This window comes from Phoca vitulina, unplaced genomic scaffold, assembly GCF_004348235.1.
Source record: "Phoca vitulina isolate PV1807 unplaced genomic scaffold, GSC_HSeal_1.0 scaffold48, whole genome shotgun sequence".
NCBI lineage: Eukaryota > Metazoa > Chordata > Mammalia > Carnivora > Phocidae > Phoca > Phoca vitulina.
In genome coordinates this window covers 10,516,396-10,525,754 of record NW_022589751.1, presented here as the reverse complement: position 1 = coordinate 10,525,754, position 9,359 = coordinate 10,516,396, and positions in this window count along the sequence as shown.

Sequence of the window (9,359 nt, the reverse complement as noted above, 5' to 3'; positions counted from 1 at the left end):
ATTAAAGTAAAGCAGACTGGGAGAAAGAAGCAAAGATTGACATTAGAAGGGTGATTATGGCTACAAGGAAAATAGGTTTGCATGGGGAGAGACATTGCCCGAGAACTTGAGCGCCTGCCCTCAAAATCTCTTTGGCGTGCCCTCGATTGGGGGGTGAGCATAGGAGTGGAGCGGCCAGCACGATGTCCCCACCCCAGCCTATGCGGGGCACAGACAGGGTCTTGCAGATGCTGGGTGGGGAGCCAGGCTGGTGTTAACTATAACCGAGCCCGAACTTTTCCTCTTTAAAGAGCTCTCTAAGGCTCTGGGCAGAAAAATGCCTAACACAAATATAATACGCGCTTAATAAATTTTTATTGAAAGGAAGGGAGGTGCTAGGGAGGGTGCGAGGGAGGAAGGGAAGAGGAAAAGGAAGGCAGGCTCTAAGGAAGGAAGCCAGTGAGAGCAGGACGGGGTCTGGGCTCACACCTGTTCCCTGTCTGCCATACCTCCAGGTAAGAGGCTGCATCTGGTCGGCCCCACGGCCTCCGAAGCGGTGCTGTGTACGTTATAGTCTGATCACTTCCCCAGCTGCTCAGGGGCCGACAGCTGGTCCACAACCCCTTTGTGCAGATCCTGGCGAGCCTATGGCCCCCTCACCTCCAGCCCCAGCCCCAGGCTCAGGCTGGGCAGCGTAGGTACGAACTAAGAACTCCCAGGCCGCTTGCTGCCTCCCTCCTCCTCTGACCCCACGGATCTTTTCCGCTGCCATCCCAGCTCCTTGCCTTGCTTCACTGACCAAGCAGCACGTCAGCGCACTGCCCCTCAGGCTCCAGAGCCTCCACGCCTTTGCAGCATTGGCCTGGTTCACCCTTTAGAAAGAGCAGCATTGTCTGAAACCTCCCACATCCCCCTGCCGGCTTGTAACTGCCTCTCCCCTCGCTTCCCTGTTACTGACTCTCCCCCCTCCGACCAAAGTAGCTTCTCCTGTCCTCTGCATGGTGGCTCCACTTCATTTTGAATTAAATCAGTGTATCTGGTTCTGTCCTAGGTGGGCACTCAGACATGTAGGGTCATCTCAGGAAACCCCGAGCCACCTCCAAACTTGCTCACATCCTTAGTCCAGAACGTTGTTCATCCCCCTTGCCACCCCCACTTCTCCTCCCGCCAAAGTCTACAGGTGATGCTTCTGTAAGTCCCTACATTTAGCTTACCTCTTCCGATACAGATTGCACCTAAGGCCCAGCTCAAAGGCCACCTCCTCCCGAAATCTTCCCAGAGCTCACCCATCAGAATCAATCACCGGCAATTTGCCAACAACACTGTTTTGGCATAAGTCACAGGCTGCCTGCATTAGGCTCAGTCGTGTGTCTGCCTCCCTGCCCCACCCCTTACCTTTATAAACCCACCCCTAATTTTATAAACAGGAACCTTATTCATCCCTGCATCCCTGCCCTAGCTTGTTGCCTAGAAGGTACTACAATAATGTATGTTGAGTTGCCTAAATGGTGGGTACTTACGGACTGGCTGCTTTACCAGGCCCCCAGCCCCGTCAAAAGATGAAAACTTGTATTGTGAAGAAGGACATCTCTTCAGGTTCACAATTGCCTAGGGATGGAGCAACGACAGGGCACTTTTCCCGTCCAGCCCCGCAGCCTCCGGCACACATACAGAATGGCCCGGATGTGTGCGGTACCCATCTGTCATCACAGCACCATGCTTAGGGACTATTGGTCACCGCAATACTGATTTCTACTAGGACCCCCCAGATCTTTTTCATCCACACACATATATAGCCTAGGAGGACGTCCCCCCCACACACACACCTTTTCATTTATATAGTTTATTTTTTTCCTTTTGGATAAAAACATAGTTTTGATCCACTTGTCTGTATAATGACCAGGAAATAATAAATTTGGGCCAACATTCACCTTCGTCCTTTTCCCGATTTCCATTTTCCTTGTAGATGACACCTTCAAGTTAAAAACCTCAGGCATTTTGGCCTCTTCAGATTCGCTCCCATAGCCAAAGAGTCAGTTCATTCTTGGGAATGTTTCCAGATTCATCCCTCCTTTCCCATCTTTAGTTGCCACTGTCATGATGTGGTCCTCAACACCTCCCACCCAAGGACCACTCCAATGGAACACTAGAGCAGAAAAGAACAGTAGAAATCATGGTCCAATCTCCTCATTATAGAGATGGGGAGACGAGGTTCAGAGGCAAGCTAACTGTCATGCTGAGAGGGAGTGAACGTCCCATGAGGGCAGGGTCCATGTCCACCATCTTCAGCTCTGTCTCCCCAGCACCTGGCCCAGTGGCACAGAGCACTGGACCCAGTAAGCGCAAGCCAGACTCAGGGCTGGGTCTTCGGACTCTCAGTCCAGGATGCTGTCCTCCCTGGCAGTGCGTGGCCACCTGGCTCATCCCCTAGCCGCCAGCCGAAACTGTGCTTCAACATCCAACAAACGCTTCTTTTGACAGGCAATCCTCCTGCCTCAGAACTTAACATGGATCTGTATTCAGGGCACCTGGGTGGCTCAGTTGGTTAAGCATCTGCCTTCAGCTCAGGTCATGATCCCAGGGGCCTGGGATCGAGCCCCACGTCAGGATCCCTGTTCAGCAGGGAGATTGCTACTCCCTCTCCTCCCAGCTCCTTCTCTCTGTTGCTATCTCTGTCTCTCTCTCTCTCAAATAAATAAATAAAATCTTTAAAAAACAAACAAACATAGAACTATGGATCCTTATTCATTGCCTTGTAATGAAACACACTTTCCCTCTTTTCTCAAATCATAGGGGCATTAATGTTTTTCTTTCAGAAGAAAAGCTCAAATAGTATGAACTGTCGAGGGTGAGAGAAAGAAGAGAATGGACTTTGACATCCAAAATTCATGAAAATCCAGACCTGATCTCTGGGCAACAGGACCTTAGGCCGGGAGATGATGAACCACTCTGACTGGCTCGATGAAGTCGAGGAGAGGGACAAAAGGGGGAGCAGGGCCAAGTGGGGACAAGGTAGAGGAGCCGGAACTGAGGGAACCTTCACTTCGTCTGAGGGAAGCAGAGCTCAGCAGCCAGGACCTGTCCCCCCGTCGGTAAGCTCTGCCCCGGGAGCTCATCAAGTAGGGATGTCAGGACAGGCTCGGTCTTCAGAATGGAAATCATGAGGCCTCACACTGGATTGGTGCCTTAGCCGAGTAGTCTCTGGGTTGGGGGCTGGAGCTACAGTGCCAAAGGGAGGACCACCACCAAGCACCTGTTATCTTTAGTCAAACATCCAAGACGGGGCATCCCCCTCTGCGTTCATCTGCTCTGGCTGCCAGAATAAGGTATCACCAACTGGGCAGCTTAAACAACAGAAATCTATTTTCTCACAGTCCTGGAGTCAGAAGTCTGAGATCAAGGTGTCAGCAGGGTTGGTTTCTTCTGAGGCTTTTCTCTGTGGCTTGTGGATGGATGGCCATCTTTGCACTGTGTCTTCACACGGTTTTTCCTCTATGTTCACACACGCCTGTGCCTGAACCTTCTCTTCTTTTTTTTTTTTTAAATATTTTATTTATTTATTTGAGAGAGACAGAGATAGTGAGAGAGAGCTCGAGCAGGAAGGAGGGGGAGAAGCAGGCTTCCCGCAGAGCAGGGAGCCCGATGTGGGGCTCGATCCCAGGACCCCGGGATCATGACCTGAGCCGAAGGCAGAGGCTTAACCATCTGAGCCACCCAGGCGCCCCTGAACCTTCTCTTCTTATAAGGACACCAGTCAACTGGATTAGGATCTACCCTAATGACCTCATTTTAACTTAGTGACCTCTTTAAAGAGTCTGTCTTCAATACAATCACATTAGGGTGGCTAGGACTTCAACATATGAATTTGGAGGGGGGGATAGAATTTAACCCATAACATCCTCTCAGAGAAGAGAGTCCAGGGTAGTGTGGGCACAGGATAAAGGTTGCAGAGAACCTACCTGGCCGCTTCTTGACATAGGTCCATGGGTAGGAGGGACGTGAATGTAAATGCCAGCTGATAAATGCCTATGGGCTTGGGGGTTTCTGGTTAAAGACCTTTGAAAGAGCACTGCTTCTGAGACTGTGGCAGCAGTAAAGAGGTTCTGAGCAGGTGGTGTCACAGTTCTAGGAAAGGCAAACTCAGCCTAGATAGGGATATCCAAGAGTCTACCTGGGCAGAACTAGGGTGTGAAAATCAGCTTGTTGTCCCACTGGTAAGTGGGCTGTGGGACCCCGGGCAGCATAGAGCTCTCGATGATGAGGGTTGGGAGCCAGATAAACAGCTCATTCAGCAGGACCAACATGGTGGGAGGTAGAGTAAGGCAGCAGAGCTAAAGACCTTGGGAACAGAGGCCTGGTATACCTGCTGTGCTAATGTCTCCAGTTAATGACCTTGCTGAATTACACCCTTTACCCTGTAATTTTGTAGTCCTGCCCACCTTGACTCAGGACTATCATGTGATTTGCTTTGGTCAACAAAACATTAGCAAACATGTTTGTGAGCAGAAACTTAAAAGGTGCTTGTGTGCTTCCATTCCCTGTATGACTGGGCTCATTGGCCATGCGCATCTGCCATACCATGAGAGTATGTCTGGGCTAGCCTGCTGGACACCTGACAGAGAGCTGAGTCATTACAAACATTCCAGTCATCCAAGCCATCCAAGATCAGCCAACAGCAAGCCGAACACTCCACAAATGTGGAAGAATGCAACCATTACAGGAAAACTTCCTAGCTGAACACTGACCCACAACAAGCTAAATAAATGCTTATTGCTTTGAGCTTCCAAATGCTGGGGTGGTTAGACAGCATTATTGTGGCAAATTCAATAGAAAAAGCAAGACAGGCAGCATCCAAGCACCAGACAACAGCCAGTGATCCAGAGACCCTTGGATCTGAGGGAGTCGAACAATTTGAGACCCTAAATAAACAGACTGGCAGAATTCTGGAGGCCAGAGCAACAGCAAGACTTGAGCCCTGATATCAAGGCAGATTCCTCCTTACCTTGTATCCCTGATCCTCCCCAAGTCCTGACCTTCACCTGTGTTCCATCAAGATTATTTGTGCATTTGGCTAATCCCCATACTAGATATTATATGTCTTGGCTTATCCCTCATTGTCTCTCCTCTCCTCTCCATCTCCCAAGGGTGCCAGAAAAACACAATGAACCAGGAACCAGAAGCCTGGCTCTTCTTATACTAACTGAGTGACCTTGGGCATCTCAGTCCCCATCACTGATACTTAGTTTAATGGTCTGTCAAGTGAGGGGTGAGGCCAGGTGACATCTAGGGTGCCTCCAGCATTCCCTGTCACTGGTGATCCCAGATCTTTAGTTTCTTCCCTTCACCTTCCACTCTCCACTTGTTTTCCTTGCCTTCTTGTCTGCATGCAGTTTGTTCCAGCTACCCGAGAAATAAAGCATTGAAAACCTATGCATTTCTGGTGCCATCTATTATCAGCATTCCCTCATCATCTATTAGGAAGAAACATTTCCCCTTATCTTTCTCTTGTTCCTAGTGTATTTTAAAGAATGTTTTTCTATTTCCTTTTATGTCTTTTGCAGGTTGCATCTCATTTCTTTCTTTAATTTTTCTCTTCTCACACCTATAAATTCTGGCTATTTTTTTGTTCTTTTCTTGGGCAATTGGACCAAGCTTCCTGTTTTTGCCTTTTTCCAACTGGCAGATCTGTTCCCTCTGCAGCTTTTTGTCTGACCAATGAAATTTCTCCTCATCACTTACTAATCCTGTTTCAGTTGGAGTTTTTTTCTTCGTAGGCCTTTAATTAATTCTGTATGCTGGAGAGCTGGTTGGTAGTCACAGCTCTGCAACTTAACTGAGTGACCTTGGGCAGGTCCCTTAGCATCTCAGAGCCTCAGTTTCCTAACCTATAAAATAGAGAAGTAATATCTGTCCTTACTACCTGCCAGAGTTGTTATGAGGCTCTCAGAAGAAGATGGTAAGACAGTCTTTGGTAAACTGCAGAGAATGGTATAAAGAGAGGGGTCATGATTTTTGTGGACAGGCTTGATCTTCTGCCTTATAAAGGTGAGCTCTGCAGGTAAAACCAGGAACCAGAAGTGTTTTTTGTCCTGAAGAGACTACTAAGCAGGGATTTCTTGCCTTTCCTGAACCCTGCTTCCCACAGCCTCCCCACTTCCCTCTCAGAAGATAAGACCATCTAGGAAACCCGTCATCTAACTGCCTGGGACTGTGTATTTCTACTACAGGGCTCCAGAATATTTAACATTTTTCTTTGTCCCATCTGATTCCTCATCATCTTTTTTCTGGTTCTTTAGGAAGGTCCTCTCTACTTCAAGTGATGCCATTTGAGCCATCATCCTCATTTCTGTGTGACCTTCTCCCCCCAACAAGTAAAACCATGAGACTCGGGTTGAACCTTCAGAGTACATGAACATGACCTAAGCAGGGCGAATCAGAATCTTACTTGTGATCAATGCATGGAAATTGGGAGAGAGAAGATACTTTTACGTTGGTGTTGCAAATCAGAAAGGGTGTGATTCCTGGCAGCCATCTTGTCATCACGTGATGAGACCTTTCTCCAGAATGAAGCAAAGCAGAGAATAAGGGCTGGAGGAAGGGACAGAGTCAGGATGACATCCCTCATTCTCTCCTCTCCCTCCACCCCATCCCCCACAAAATTCAGCATCTGAAGCCAGATCTATACCTAAACTTCTAGTCTTCTGAGCTAATTACCTATCTTTTTGATTAGGCTTGTTTGAGTTGTAGAAATTATTATCTTACTGAAAAATTTCTGCCTGATACACCTCATACATCTCAAATAGTTCTGGAGTCTCTCTGCTCCCCCTCACTACCAGTTAGTGCCGTCACATGGCCAAGATGGCGAGGAGACCCTTAGAGGAAAAGGAAACTGGGGAGCTTGTCTTTCCCTCATGATCTCACATAAACTGTGTACAGACTAGAATGTTCCTTCTTCCCATGGTGGCCTTAAAGGGGGAATCATGAGAGCTCAGAAAGATTCCAGGCTTTATAGGGGAACAGACATGGGCCTTGATCCTGTTCCTATTTATAAGCCCTGTTATTTGGGACCCATACCCTCTCTGGATTCCTTACAAGACTATTTAGAAAGAATGTATGTACATACCCTGACTTATAGTAGACACTCAATAAATGGTGCTTATTATAAAAAGTTTCTTAATCTTTCTGAATTCAACTTTCTAAACTGAAATGGTCTTTCTTTTGTGTTTCTTTTCCTGTTTTCTTGCAAACGTTTTTTGTCATAGTTTTTGGTCATTTCCTCTAAGGTTATCTTCAACTTTAAAATACTCAAAGACTTATTCTTCCCCACTGTACCTGGATGCTGCCTGCATGCAATAGGCCCTCACTGAATGTTTGTGGGATGAATGAGTTGGTGAACACTGAATTGAAAAGTGCATTCACCTCATTATAGCTCTACTTTCAGCACCATGGAGCTGTCTGCAATACTCTCTCGAATCAGGAAGTCAAGTCAGAATTTTTAAAATTTAAATATGGATTGTCTAGCAGACTTCTTTAACTATTTAGAGTGTATCATTATCTGGTGTCTCCAACCTGGGAGTAGGCTCCTTGGTAAGCGGGAACTTTCCATATGTTTCATTTTTCCTCATTCATTCATCCAACAAAACTTGATGCAAGTTCCTGTGCTAGGAAGAGATCTGTTGCCTTTAAAGAGCCTATAGAATCCCAAAAGTAAACTTATAAAAACAAAAACTCTCTTCTACAAATTTCTAGACACATGATGTCTGCTCCATGGGGATAAAAACAGAATCACGTGATATTAAGGGTGGAAAAAAAACCTTCAAAATCATTCAATACACCATCTCTCAGCACGCCATCCCACTTTCCCAACCACAGTTTATTCATACATGCAAAACTGGTGTCCCATGACTTTTCCAAGGCCACACTTCTGATTTGTTATTTGCTTTTCCACAAATTTCATGAACCTATATTAAAGAATTAAAATGTTTCCATCTTTGGAATTCTGGAAAGCAGCCCAAAGTTTTCATAATTTCTGCTCTGGTTAAGAGCCCTCTGGTACTCCTTTTCATGAGTCTACATTGTTCCCTTCCCCTCCATCTTCTGCATGAGCTTGTTTTGCTTTGCGTTCAAGGCCACACCACTGCTTTTCCCCCTTTTCATGTATTCCTTGCTCTCAGAGTAGTCTGGTTACAGAGCTGGCCCAGAATTTTAATTATACACACCACATTATGGTCATCAGCACTAGGAATGCCTCCAAGGGAGGATGTTTTGCAGATTACCTCGGGGAAGTCAGGATCCCCCTGCCAGAATGTTCTATCCTCTTCCCCATCTCCCCTTAGATATAAGATTTTTCACCCCATTCTACTCTTCCTTGCATAGAGCAGAAAAATTCCTCCATCTTCCTACAATTCATGTCATTAAGTGAAGGGTATTATTCAAACATGGGACATTGATTTGACCATCAAAAAGGGAGGTGGTAATCACATAGGAGGGTCAGAAAAAGTAGGAATCTAAGTAAGATTTTCAAGATCCTTTCAGACTGCCTCTTACACATTTCTCATCACCCATTAATCTCCCACTCTACCATCCCCAGGCTGGTATGCTTAGTAGAGTTCTTTTATGTGGATATATTACCCCTACCTAATCTCTACCCATCTCTGGCAGAGGCTTCCAGAGGGGGAAATGTACTTAGAGGAGAGGAAGGCAGAGGAGAAAAGAAGTATTTGTATGTTTGTTAGCTTTTTGCTGACCATCTCCCCCACCAGACTGTAAGCTCCATGAAGACAAAAACTAAGTCTATTTTGTTCACATTGTTTACCCAGCACCTGGCACATAGCAAGTATTCAATGAATACTTGTTGAATGAAAAAATAACCACCAAAGAAGAAAAACCAGAGAAGCAGGCAGAGGAGAGGCACTACCTGCGTACATGTCTCTGTCTTGTGGCTAATGGAATGGGATGGATGAGAGGCCAGCCTGTCCTCAGAGGCTTGTCCAAAGGGCCTTTGTGCTCCCTCTCCTCACCCAAGGACCAGGGTTGCCTTCCATGTTTTCTGATCCAGAGCTGACATTGGTCCTTGGGGGGAAGACACAACTGGCGGCTGACTCTCTCTCCTTATCTTTGTTCAATCATCTGCAACTGTGACAGATGGCAGCCAGGATGGGCTGCATGTGAAAAGAGGCAGAAGCAGTGAAAAGACCAAGGCAGAGAGAAAGGAGCTGCCTCAGTGTTTCAGATTCAGGTCACTTCTGAGTTCTGAATAGGGAAGATGGACAGCCTTTTTTTTTTTTTTTTGGTCTTCTAACACAGGCTGAGCTCTCTCTTCAGCCCACCATGTGGGGCTCTGGAGACATGGGTGTTCTGGGCCAGTCTGTAGTACTTTA